At 42.5% G+C, this 14,385-nt stretch overlaps 1 protein-coding gene across 10 annotated transcripts in view; it reads right to left on the bottom strand.

Moving 5' to 3' along the window:
* The window catches only part of TACC2 (transforming acidic coiled-coil containing protein 2), a 163,597-nt gene that overhangs the window by 115,741 nt on the left and 33,471 nt on the right, over positions 1-14,385 (bottom strand). The gene's annotated exons all lie outside the window — the stretch shown is intronic.

Here is a 14,385-nt window from a genome sequence, read left to right on the forward strand (position 1 = left end):
AGAATTTTTTTCAAACTAGTAAGGCAGAGCTGCACAAGCAAGGGTGAGGAGGGGTTGGGGTGCAGTGAGTGGCAGCACTAGGAGAAACTGAATCAGCCAGAATTCCTCCTGGAGCTCCCAGGGAGTGAACACTGTAGCAGCAGCTCCAGCCATCCTTGCAATGGGTACAAAGCCCACTCTCTCCCCACATTGCTACTAATTCCATTAGCTGCTGGAGCAGGGGTGGGTGAACTACAGCACATGGGCTGGATCCAGCCAGTCAGGGCTTTGGATTCGGCCTGCAGGATTGCCACCGCCGTGGCACCGTGGGCCCTGCACCGCTCCCAGAAGTGACCAACACCACATCCCTGTGGCCCCTGGGGGTGAGGGGGGCAGAGGGCTCCGTGTGCTGCCCTTGCCTGCAGGCACAGCACCCACAGCTCCCATTGGCTGGGAATGGGGAATCGCAGCCAATGGGAGCTTCAGGGGAGGTACCTGCAGGTGAGAGCAGTGCACGGAGCCCTCTGCTCCCCCTCTCCTCCAGGGGTCGCAGGGACGTGGTGCCGGCCGCTCCCAGGAGCGGTGCGGTGTGGGGCCAGGGAGCCTGTCTTAGCCCCGCTGCCACCCCGGAGCCACTCCAGGTAAGTGGTGCCGGGCCAGAATCCGCACCCTGAACTCCTCCTGCACCCAAACCCCCTGCCCTGAGCCTGCACCCTTCCTGCACCCAAATCCCCTGCCACACCCCTCCTGCACCCCAAACCCGTCCCGAGCCCCAACGCACCCTGCCCTGAGCCCCCTCCTGCACTCTGCACCCCCTCCTGCACCCCAATCCCCTGCCCTGAGCCCCATCGTACACCCCACACCCCCTCCCACACCCCATACTCCCTCCTACACCCCAGCCCCCTGCTCTGCATTCATTGCCCTGCATGCAATTCTCCACCCAGATGTGGCCCTCGGACCAAAAAGTTTTCCCACCCCTGTGCTGGAGGGAGATCAACTCTGGTCACTTCACACTTTGTTTTCTGGTCACCTCAGGACTGTGCCTGGCTGCCACAAAGCAGCACAGAACATGGAGGGCTCCTTCTGCCATTGTCCCACATCCTCTTGCTATCACAGAATCATACAAATGTAAGGCTGGAAGGTACCTCTAGAGGTCATCTAGTCGCACTGAGGCAGAACCAAGTATACCTACATATACTGAGTATATCCATGCACAGCAGGACACAATCTGGATCTAAAATCTTGTTGACACTTTCTGGTGTGTAAGTGCTGAGCAGATGGATCAAAGTAATATTATATACCAAACACATTATCAAATCCATAAGGAAAGAGTCTTCTCTGAGGAAGCTATTTCTGGGAAGTCACCAGAGTCACTGTACCGCCACAAACCACAAGAGAGCAACGCCCCTGGAATTTATTGCGGAGTCCTTTTGCCCAGATCCTCTAAAGGTATTTAGGCACCTAACTTCCACTGATATCAATGGGAGTTAGGATAAATATAATTGAGGATCTGGGCCATCAAGACCAAAACCTTGGAGATGCCAAGTAACTCCAACACCCATTGAAGCCAATGGGAATTTCAGATGTTCAGTCATACTCACAATTTGGCCCTAAACTGAGGCCTCCAGTTACACACTTGGGCACTGAGAATTGGTTCCTGAACAAGAGTACCTAAGGTCTACACTACAGACCTTACAGTGGCACAGCTGTACCGCAGCAGCTGCACCACTGTAAGGTGTCCATGTAGCTGCTCTGTGCCAACAGGAGAGAGCTCTCCTGTGGGCATAATTAAACCACCTCCAACGAGCAGCGATAATTATGTCAGCGTGAGAGCATTTCCTGCCAACACAGTGCTGTCCCCACTGGCGCTTTTGCCAGTGAAACTTACGCTGGCCATGGGGGTGTTTCTTTCACGCTCCCCACCCTCCGACTGACAGACGTTTTTCCGACAAAAGTGCAAGTGCACACATAGCCTAAGTTTTAAGTTGGGCTCCCTATTTCTGACCCAGTTCTGCTCTCTGAAACATGTCCATATTACTCCCATTGATATCAAATGAATAGAAGCTGCGTGCATGCTGATTCGGCCAGAATCTGATGCTAGGAAAAGGGTATGAACCTACATGTAATAGCTGGAAGATGACCATGTGGATCGATATAATTCCAAATGCTCATATTTCACACCAAAAAACAAACTTGACAAATGTTTTACCACTAGACTGTTCCTTCCTTAGATAAGCTGAGATCTAGCTTCTAAACGAGATACTGTACAGTAGTACAGTTTAGTTTAAAAGGACACAACAAGGAGTTAAACTGCACTGTAATGATGCAATATTATATTGGCAATATCCAAAAGTTACTATCTGAATATATCATTATTTTCATATATTTTAACCAAAATGTAAAGTAACATACTCATATGAGAAAAATAATTCATAAAACTTTTTTTTTTAAAGTCCTTACAATTACATCCCTTACTGAGCTAGTGTTTTCTTCTACTTTTCATTTCCTATAGTACTTATGGTCACATTCTGAAACCATTCATGTTGTGTAAACAGAGAACCCACAATAACTTCAGTGGAGTGTTCCTCAATTTACACTGATGCCAAGGAGAACAGAACTGACCCACTGTGCTGAACTAAATTTCAAAATGACAACCTACCACATTTGCCTGTTTTTGAAAGGTGTAATATTACTTTTATGCAACTATTGGTAGAAAGCTAGATGAACAAAGGTCCTCATTATCCTAGGTTAACATCACCTCAGGGATCAGCTCTTGGAAGGAAATGTTTTGCCAAGATGTTGTAGATTACAAAGTTTTCTAGTTCGGTTGATAGAGTGTCTTTGCCTTTATTGCCTTTATTGAAAAAGGGGGTATATCTTTTTATTAATAAAATGGAGCTTGACCTTGAGTGTCATCTCTGCAGCTGGTCATAGGCCATTTCTTAAATCTGTGTTTTACAATTTTTTAAAAACTGAGCCCCATCCAGAAAAGTGAAACCAGCTGCACCTCTGCTACAAGCCTGCTAAGTGCTGGGCTATTAAAGCACTAAACATCTTAATTTACATCTTTATGTCCCTCAGTTAGTTCTAGAGGTCCCATCCTTAAACATGCTTTGGAAAATGCGGGTGCAGAGCTTCTTAATATGATGATACTTCCTCTCCTTTCTTACATACTTTGATGTACAATAGTATAGTTAACATTGTTGACATTTAAACTATCATCATTGGTATCCATGTTAGCACCTATTGAAGTGAATGTTTCAGAGTAACAGCCGTGTTAGTCTGTATTCGCAAAAAGAAAAGGAGTACTTGTGGCACCTTAGAGACTAACCAATTTATTTGAGCATAAGCTTCCGTGAGCTACAGCTCACTTCATCGGATGCATACTGTGGAAAGTGTAGAAGATCTTATTATATACACACAAAAAGCATGAAAAAATACCTCCTCCCACCCCACTCTCCTGCTGGTAATAGCTTATCTAAAGTGATCACTCTCCTTACAATGTGTATGATAATCAAGTTGGGCCATTTCCAGCAAAAATCCAGGTTCTCTCACCCCCCCACCCACCCCCCCCCAACACAAACTCACTCACTTGAAGTGAATGTCATCAGACCTCAGAACCAGTATTTTAGGCTCTTTGGAAACTCAGGCCTATGTGTCTTCATTTGTTATACTTGCCTTACATTTTAAAGGTTTGCTTTGGCAATGGTAACAGGGCTTTGTTTATTTTTTAAATGAAAGCTGAACCTCTGAAGAACAACTGGGAGGTCTGTGTGTGGTCCCTCATCCAACCTCACCACCTCATCTTTTGCACAATCCCAAGGTGGAGCATCATCCCTTTTGGGAAACACTCCCTTCAAAGGGACTTTAAGTATTCACGAAGTGTGCAAGTTTAACTAATTAGCTCACCATTGTACACTGCTTTGTGGTATAAAAAGCTATGTAAGTGTTGAGTATTATTATAATTATTGACAACACAGTCACGAACAGTCTTCTGTAGATACACAGAAAAGTACAGCACAGGTCATGGCTCTGAAAACTTCCCAACCTTGCCATGCTGATGTACCTTCATCTGCCATAACCTGGAAGGACCAACTGTAGAGGTAAGAAGCAGATTACATTTCCATTCTCATTCAGTCATTTGCATCTCTTTGATTCTGACAACAACAGACACCTTTCCCCCTCGCAACAGGAGACCAAGAGTTTGTCTACAGTGGCCCTTTACAGCGCTGCAACTTTCTCCCTCAGGGGGTGTGAAAAAAATACCCCCGAGTGCTGCAAGTTTCAAGTTGGAAGCTGCGCTGGCAGCTATTCCCCTCGTGGAGGTGGGGTTTTTTAGAGAGAGCTCTCTCCCAGCGCTGTGCCGCAACTACACAAGCCACATTAAAGGGCTGTCATGGCAGCGCTTTAACATTGCCGGTGAAGACGTGCCCCAAATCTTTTCACACAGGTCACAAACTGTACAACTTGAAACCCATTTTGAAACAGAAAAGATGGTAGTGAAGCAGTTTATTACTAAAGCCACCCTACTAGACACCAGCCTAATAATAGAGGGAACCCAAAAAAGTGTTCCATCTAGTTCCACAACAGAAATTATTTTAAATCAGAGCTATATTAGCCTAATACATGCCTTTCAGATTACCAACACCACAAGTCCCCCACAGTACTAAGAAGTCTTTCAGGACAACTTTATCTCAGCATAAACTCTGCATAGGGTGATCAGTAAGGCCTCTTTTCATTCTACTGACTGAGTTCTGGGTCGAGTGGAATCTATTAAAGAGATCTACTAAAAATTACTTCCAAATTCTCCTTATGGCTAGCATGACTGAAATATTTTTCAAAGGAAAAATACTTCACAGTTTAACAACCAGCTGCTTAATAACAGCTGCAAATAGCACACTATAAATTCAGTCAAAAGACCAAAGGACTCAGTTTGCAATCAGTATGTCACCCGGCTAAGCCTTCTATCAACAAGTGTCCTTGGTCTCTCGTGTTTCACAGTTTTAATCTTAAGGTATCTGCTTGGCCTTGAGGAGATGCATTTCAAATCATTGCTAGGGAGGCACATACATAAAGTCACTAATGAGTCTCTCAGATGAAGTTTGCCCCAATTTCCTGATGTGCATTAAATATAAATGAATAGTGAATAATGGCATGCATATGTGATATTTCTTCTATTTGAGAGACTAAAGTCCTGCTTTAATTAAAAAAAAAAAAAGCAGCTGATTTTGACATAGGTAAAATTTTGTTTTTTAAATAGGTAAAAGCAAGGCTTAAGTGGTTTGCTGACACGTGACAATGAGTGCTAGCAGGGATGAGCTGACTCATCAGGGATGATTATAGCTTTGCTTACAAAATTAGGGCTAAATATTGTCTTGGATCCATGTACAGGTCTCCCATTGTTATCCACAGTATCTGTATCCTGAACCAGGGGTGCCCAACCTATGGCCCATGGGCTGCACGTGGCCCACCAGAGCATTTCATAAGGTCTGCTTCAAGAAAATACACTAATGGATGATTCATAAGCATTTTGTCATCATGTTTACATCATTTTAGTTTATATAAGTGTGTAAATAGACAATACTGTACCTAGAAACAACCTATCTAAATACATATGAAACAAGCTGAACTTAAAATATGTCAACACAGGTGACTTTAAATCCTATTAAAATATGTAGAATCTGTTTGGCCCACACTAGGCTGTGCTTTGTTTTATGTGGCCCTCCTGTGTAATAAGGTTGGGCATCAATGCCCTAAACGACAATTTTACACTAAGGTTTTTGAAAATCTTGAAGTCAGGAGGTTATGGGGAGGAGGGGAGAGAATCCTCCAGGCTGATCAATATTTTCCCCTTTATTCCTTCCACTTCATGTTCTTTCAGTTCAGGAGGGTTGGCTACGGCGCCCTTTGCAGCCTGTCAATAACAGGCTCAGGTTTTCTCTGATAAAACCAGTAAGTGTCCAAGTCCAGCTATCCTCCAGTTATCTGCATAACCCATTGCTGCCCTTAATATCATGCAGCCCTGTGTGACTGCCTGTTTTTCACATATGGTAGATCCAGCCCTGCTTGAAGTGATTAGGGAAAATACTGGAGAGTAACACAAAATACTTATAAAGGGAGGACTGAGCAGTGTTTGTGTTGTTGGCCCAGCATATTTTTAGAGAAGAGGCATAGGAAGAGAATGTTGTCTAGTGGTTAGAACAGAGGCTGGGATACAAGACTCCCTCAGTTAATAGTAATACCATATATTTAAACCAGGACTGATATTAGGCCAATCAGTGTCTCTGAGCCCCAGCTTACCTGTGTACAAAATATGTGCAACAGTACTCACCAATGTACGAGGCTGTTGTGAGGGTTAATTATATAATTTATGTAAGTGTCTTGTTAGTATACCACATATTAGCAACATTTTATAATGGGAAGAGGTCCAGTAGCCCATCTAAGTTAGTCCGACTACTTGCCTAGATTGCTTAATGTTCCTTCTGTTTCAATAAGTGCTTGGCTCACTCCTTCTAGGATAGGTGCAGAGTTTTAGCTTCTCTTGCTTTCTTTGGACGTTTACTCCATAAATTAGTTTCCCTTGATGATATCAAATTGAACTGAGGGCAGAACAGTGAGATAAGCTGCTGTAATTACTCTGCACACTCCCAAATACTTTTATTCTTAAAAAACAAGGAAAATTACACTCTGAGATTCCTATAAAGATTATTCAACAGGCTTAGGAGGGAACAGGCCATTCTGTGCTGGTGTCAGAAGGAGACAGTCAGGACTGGCTCTAGGCACCAGCAAAGCAAGCACATGCTTGGGGTGGCACATTTCCAGGGGCGGCATTCCAGCCATCTTTTTTTTCAGGGCAGTTGCGCTCTTGGAGCCGCGCCACTTAGACGGGGCGAGGGCGCTGCGCCCCTGACCACAGCGGGAAGGGGAAGACCCAGCCCCGAGATGCTGAGCTGCCAAGGCCCAGCTGCCACCTGGGGACGAGAGGGCGAGTCCTGCCGGGCAGCTGGGGCTGCGCTGCCTTGTGCCACCCAGTATATTGGGGCTTCTCTGCGCGGCCGGGCAGGGGAGGTGGTAAAGCCCCTGCAGGCGCTGGGAGAAGGTGACATCACTCCCTCCGCTTCCAGCGCCGCCTGCGAGCCCCAGCCCCACCTGAGCGTGGGGCGGCAAATTTTTTGCTTGGGGCAGCAAAATACCTAGAGCCAGCCCTGGAGACAGTATCTCACTCTGATAAACAAATCAAAAGTGCTGACTCAACAGCTGTGAAGGACAAATAACATTCTCCTTCCTCTATAATACCTCCTTCAAGGACACTTAGGAGAAGTCTCTTAGGTGTTACAGCAGAAGGACAACTGCTACTCAGGGTAGTTCTCCTTAGTATACTGAGTCAGGTTTTTGTAACCTAATGCGGAAGTGTAGAGCACAGCTTATATTTCCTAATTAACTAAAATGAAGCCAGTATAACTTTTAATTATCCAAAGTTTTAACAAATACGCTGTCATTTAGAATAGCTAACAAATATTTACTGGTGCTTCAAATGTAACAGAAAAATCTCCCATCAGCTCCTGCATGCATCTCCCTTCACACAGGACTGGTAGTGCCTAAAAGCCTCAACCAGTTTGGGTCCCATTATGCTAGGTGCTGTAAAAACAGACAAGACATAACAGATGAATGGGACTAATAAGAGGTCAGGGTGAGGCAGGGCAGATGGAGGTGTTGGAATTATTAATAATGTTTGAAAATATTAATATTAATTTGGGAAAGTACCTAACACCAATTTAGCCATTTTTAAAGTTACATTCAAAGGCCAAAAGGTACTTTATGCAGTTGCGCTAAACATGCCCCCAAAGCCTAAATAATAAGCAATTTACTACATTCAAACAGTAACAAAACATTTATAAGCATTTGATTAAGACACTTACAAACAGGCTAAACCCAGGGATGCTTAGACCCCATGTTGGCTGGCTCCAGCATGGTCAGGCAGGTATTAGCAATGAACCCTTTAAGTGTTTACTTTTTTATGCGCTTTAATAAACAAGTGATGTTATTGCCAATTACTGACTTTAGCTAAAAACCAATTTGCTTATTCACCCTTATTTCCGGTCTTAATTCAGATAAAATTTACAACCTCCTTTCTTCCAAGGCCTTTCCTCCCCCTTCTTACTGTCCAACAGTTTTCCCATTTCACTTGGGTTCACACAGGCTTTAACACTGGTGTGTGGGTTGGGGAAGAGCTGTGCTGGCTTTTTTTAAGACAAATTTTCTCTCTTTGATTTAACCATCTGCAGTCATCTCTCTCGGTCAGAGGCCCTCTTTTTAGAAACTTCCCCTTATCTCATTAGTTATTCTTTAAACCAAACATTCACCACACTTTTTTCCTTTTGGCTTTATCAAACTCATTATTTTTTAAGACCTTCCTTCTACAGTACTTGCTAGTCCAGGCTTTTCTTTACAATACAAATAAATTTCCTTAACTAAACTTAAGTTAACTAATTCTTTAATTTTATTCTTATCCTATACGGGTAACCAAATATAATATGTTGCTCCAACAAATATAACAATATCCTGGACAAATCTTACTGAGTTCAATACCTTGGGGTCCATTGTATTAAATATCCAATTGTTTATGAGTTATTGTGAGATTGTATGTATCTTCTTTAGGAGAAGGGGGTATGCTAATATGATTCCTCCAGTTATCAGCCCTTTGAAGCCACCCCCCGGAGAGTTTCAGTTATACTAGTTCAAACTGAATTCTCTAGGGACTAACAAAGAAAGTTTTTTTGGATAAATAGCCTGGTTTTAAACAGGCTCAGGGGTTTTATTCCTATCCAGAAAATGCACTCCTTAGGGAAGGGTTGGAAGGACAGACACTGACCAGAGCCCATGTGGAGATGGGTGTGGGAGAGAAATTTCTGGTATACTTAGTAGAACACATATATTAAAAACCATGAAAGAACCTATATTTTTTTCTGTCGCATTTTTATCTTAAGGATAAAATATGCTTGCTTGGAAGAACTGTGTGATAACAGCGCTGTAGCAATTACACCATGTCAGGTCTCCGAGGAGAGAAGTGAAGCAGGCCTGCTTAGGCAGACTGTCTTTTGCTGGGAATAATACAGTGGAGAATTCTGGGAACTGTGCAGCCTGGAAATATCCCAGTCAGAAGGGACAGAGATGTGGGTCTCCACCCAAGAAACGCAACAGCTGGGGAGCCGGAAGTCTAGGAATAGGTGCCCTTGCTGAACCGCTAAGGAAAAGTACAGGTGCAGTTGCCCTAAACTCTGCCAGCTGTCCATAACATTCCTTCTCTAACTATTCTTTTCTCTACCATTCACCAGAAGCCATAATTCTTGCCAGGATACGAATACTGGCTTCTGTGGAAATAATTCTGATGTCACAAATTTATGAGGCCTTCATATGAGGAATAAGCAGCCAGAGCAGAGGAATTCTTCAGAAACAAAGATCCTCAACCAGAATGTGCATGGACCCTGTCTGAGTGTGCAGAAGAGAGTGGATATGCAGCAAGAACCCTCTACCCAGCGCCTACAGCTCTGCACAGTGACTGGGCACAATTGCCATATGTGCAAGAACACAATTAGTGTCACCTGTAACATTAGCTATCCCAAAGGAAGTCAGGTGGTAGGAGAGACAAGCAGCAAAGTTGGCCTGGCTCAAAGGGCAGCACAAACTATAACTTCCAAATGGTTGGCATAGTAGCTGGACTCCTCAGAAGCTCTTTAAAAAAAGCCTGCCTGAAACACTAGGCTTCCTGAAATCCCTCCTGGGATACAGCTCCATGCTGCTTCCACCCAACATAGTGGCTTCAAGGCACAAGGAAATTGCCTCTGTGTGCAAAATATCCTTGGTGACAAAGAATGGAAGGAAGATAAATGCAACAGTTGTATTGAATAGAAACTGAATTGTTTCTAAATATAATCTTCTCAAATGATTTTTCCTCAAGGGAGATCCCCATCTTCTAGAGAAAACCCCAACTCAACTTATGTTGCATTTTGCAGTCCCTGCCAGTAATCACAAAATACCACATACTAACTGGAAGACAATGGCATCACAGACTCAGCCAATCAGAGCACCCAATAGCAAAGAGTAATTTTCTGAAGCGTTACTTTTCTGGCAGTATTTATGGAAATGCTGACATGATAAAGAATTTCCCTCAGCAGGTAGTGATGTTAAGTCATAAATTACTTTAGGGCCTGGAATCCCTCTCAAATATTTATACTTAATTTACCCTATTAATGTGAAAAAACACAATCAATCATTAAGATAGAAGAGAAAGTCTAATTGTATGGAATGTTATATTAATATGATCAAATTAAAAACTACAAGTTAAGGTGGCATATCATGGTCAGTATCTACGTATAGTTTAAAAAAGCCTGTAAAGTAAATGTACTGAAAGAGCATTATAGATTAAAATAATTTTTGCTATGCCCTCTGTAAACAGCAGTAAGAAGTTGCATGAAATATTACAAATATAAATGATTGCACAAGATGAATAAGCATAATGCATTTGCTACATTACTGCCACAATAACTCTCATTGTATTTCAGCTTTTTAGAAGGACAGAGTATTCTTAGTCACGCTGTGATGTAATTTTTATAGAATTTAAAAGTCTCCAATTTATGAATAGTAAACGTGAGTCAGAAGTTTCATTTTGCAATATAACTAACCCTTAAGTCTCCATTGAACTGCTAAACACACACTGATACGAGAGTCTAAAAGGAATCCAACCACATTCTATGGCAATATCCACAAAATCCAAGTCTTTTCAGCTACTTTGCGATAATGATAGTTAATCCTCATCTAATTCAAGACTCTTAAAAAGCTCAGTACAGAGCTATATGAAAGACAGCATTCCACTCAATATGAATATTGAAGACACGTTACTCTTCAAAAGTGAACGGAGAACAGCGTGGAAGCAGCAAAAAAAGTGTGACAGCTTTTATAAAGAGAAATAAAGAGTTTGCATGGCAGGACAGAAACAAACTACTTTTCATTTTTGATCCCCAAATGCTTTTTTTTTTAAGTTATTTTAAAAACCAACCCATATATAAGTTTAGTTGCATAACCATTTTTCTCAAACAATTCACACTTACCAGTGTCAAGAAATAATAGCCAGCTCTGCCATTCCAAATCATCCTCAGCTCAAAAATACAAAACAAAAACACGCCCACCAATTTAGCACAGATTCCTTTACCAGAGCAATTTCTAAACTTCCATCCTTTCAGTCCAGACTTCAAAGTCAGACTTTAACGGGACGATTGACTTCACTATATCCACTGCTGAATCCACTGAAAGTAAAAACTTATCCCAGTCAGCCAAAGAAATATTCCAGAAATCTGTGTTTGGTGCTGCATTTCCAAAGTGCTTCTCTTCTGAATGGAAGGCTGTTTGAAAGTTGAAACACACAAAAGGCCAATGACTATAAAACTGGAGCCGTCTGACAAAGGCTCCTCCCATGAGGCTCCCCAAGGAAAGGCCAGTACTGTGTCTAACAAACATACAATTGCTCCAAAGGCATCTGATCCTGCTTTGGGTCAAAGGAATGCAGGGCTGCATTACTGTGGCACGCCTCTGCATTTCTGGACATTTACACCATGCTTGAGAGGAAAGGACCTAATCGATCATTAAGCAAACTGCTCCTGAATTTGTAGGAATTTTGACCTTGCTCTTTCTTACACACACACACACACACACACACACACACACACACACACACACACACACACACACACACACACACACACACACACACACACACACACACACACAGAGTAAGCCAGTGAGACTGACACGTGGTTTTCATTCTTTTCTCTTCAGTCTGTTACAAAGTTTCTTCCAAAACTTTTTGAGTCATGACAAGCTGATAGCTGTTTTAAGTTTTCACATTTTCCACTCTGTATGACACTAAAGACTTATACAAATTAAATGATTACAAAATAAACAACAATCCATGCAGCCAAGCCACACAACTGGATATTTAATTTTTAAAGACACTTCGCGGAACTCCGATTGTTGATGTTGGCAGAGTGTTTGGCCCAACTTTAAAGATGATCTTTCCAAAGTTCCAAGATGCAGGCAAGGTTCTGCCTAGTTTTACTAGCTATTATTGAAGCCTTACTTATTTAGAGTTGTAAACTTAAATCCAGACCCTTTAAGTGTGTTGTTAAATTCCAACTCCTAAAAACATATGCTATTGCCCTGTAGCACAATGAAACGGAAAGGGTTAGCTGTATCCCTAATTAATCCCTTCAATTCTCTATGGATGTAGGTCACCACAACATAAATATGTCCCTGTGAATATGGAATTATATCCTTATTTTCCATTGCTGTTTACTGCTCTGTGGCCTGGGTGTATATTCAAATTGCCAGCAACCAAGGAGTTAATCACCAGGCTATTTTGTATGTAAGTCTAGTTCATATAATAGAAGATTTAATAGAATCACTGGTCACCAAATGTTGTGTCCAGGTATTTGATATAAATGCTTAACTATAGAGGTTCAATTCAGCAAAGTTAAGAGTCTGCCTGGCTATGGCTGTAGAAGCCTGCAGACTCCCACAGCTCAATTGTGGTGCAGACTAATCCTTATTCAGGTGACAAAACTGGCTTATTTCCTCAGCTTCAGAACTTGATCTCTCAGAACTTTGTCCAGCTCTTGGTCTTGCACAGAGCTTAACAGTACCGTACGCCTCCTTTTTATGCTCATATGTCTCAAGATGGCTAACAGTAATGATGTCAGCTGGACCTCTCGGAGCATATAGAAAAGTCACTAATATTTTCATTAATTCTGACTTGCTTTTTTGCCCAACCATGTTCACACCCCTCCTTGTTCAATTTTCCCATAAAGCATTTGCCAAACAAGTGGCAGTAAATTAAGAAAAAGCAAAATCATTAATAAAAAGGGTTAAGCTTGACAAATAAATTGGTTTGCTACAGATAGCCCACTCAGCTCCAGAACTGAGAATCAGCATCAGTACTGACAGCAAGAACTGAGATCCGGAGAGAGGTAATATTACAAGCAGCTGCTAGAGAGGATGATTCTCTCTCACCTCCCTTCTCCCCCTCCCCAAACCTGAGCTGCAGGAAACCAGGAATGGAAAAAGAAGAGTTAATGGGATTTTCCTGGTGCAGGTAGAGGCTCCCAGCTATCCTCTGGTGCATGGGGAGTCAAGGGGGGGGAGGAAAAATACCAATTCCACTTTCATCTGGAATCCATTTTAAAAATAGCTTTTGCAGGTACACTAGCTCTAGAGGACAGAAGAAAAAAAGTGAAGAGACTGAGTTGCATTAAAGGCTCCTCTCTCCCAACAACCCTTAATCCTGGCAAACATCCATAGCCAAAGCTTATCCCAGATCTTGCTGATAGGGCCAGTTTTAGCATTTTTTACCAGGACTGAAACACATGTTGCCACCAACTCCCTGCCACCAAAAATATTACTGACTCAAGTCCTAGCTTTCCAACCACTGAAAAAAATAAACAGTTGACTGACTTGAACACCATGCTCACACCCAACTCTGAATTAATATGAATGAACAACACAGTCTCAGACTACATAAATAAACTGGGTAACCATGGGGAGAGGATCATGAGATGACTTTTTAGCTTAATTAATCCGTCCCCTCCCTGTTTATTCACTCATCTCTTATCGTATCTCTAATCACAACCCCTTCATTCATCCAGTGCCATTAAACTCGACACCCCCAACCCCCTTCCGTTGGCTGCTTCTCCAGCAATTTATTCAATTTCTTACCCAATGCTCCTCCTGGTGGACATGGAGTTGTTACATAATAATCCAAGAACACTGATCATTTCATGGATACTGTATGAATCATTTTATGGATACCCTGATTAGTAAAATGAAGTTACTGTACAGTGTGTTATTAGACATCCCTGTATGACCATACTGATCTAGCTTAACAGGGGACTGATGGAAAATGACCAGGGAAGAAATAAGCAACCTCCCAATAAACTGTTTGGGGCAACTACAAGACATCAGCCTGCATCCAGGTTCCAACCAGAAGTTACACAGCTGTTTTTGTAGGAGTCTAGAGATCAGAGGGATATTAAACAGTTAAAAGGACTCTCCAGAGAGAGTGTGTTGAGTGTGCTCTTCCTGATGAGAGGGACTGACCTGGACAACAGAAACACAGGTCCTGCCAGGGTAGCTGAAAGAAGTTGGTATCTTTCCCCAGCTTCCGGGGAATGGTAAGACTTAGGGAAGGACCGGCACGCATATAGGGTGTTTATTGTGTTAAGATCAGTTTTTCTCTTAAACGCTTTGGTTCTAAATAATGTAATACTTGGTTTTAATAGTCTTACACTATGAACCACTGGGCAAAGCTGCTGGAGAGAAGAGAACTGCAGTGCTGAATTTAAGTCAGGCCTGCTGAGG

The sequence above is a fragment of the Caretta caretta genome, chromosome 7 (genome assembly GCF_965140235.1).
Source record: "Caretta caretta isolate rCarCar2 chromosome 7, rCarCar1.hap1, whole genome shotgun sequence".
Taxonomy (NCBI): Eukaryota; Metazoa; Chordata; order Testudines; family Cheloniidae; genus Caretta; species Caretta caretta.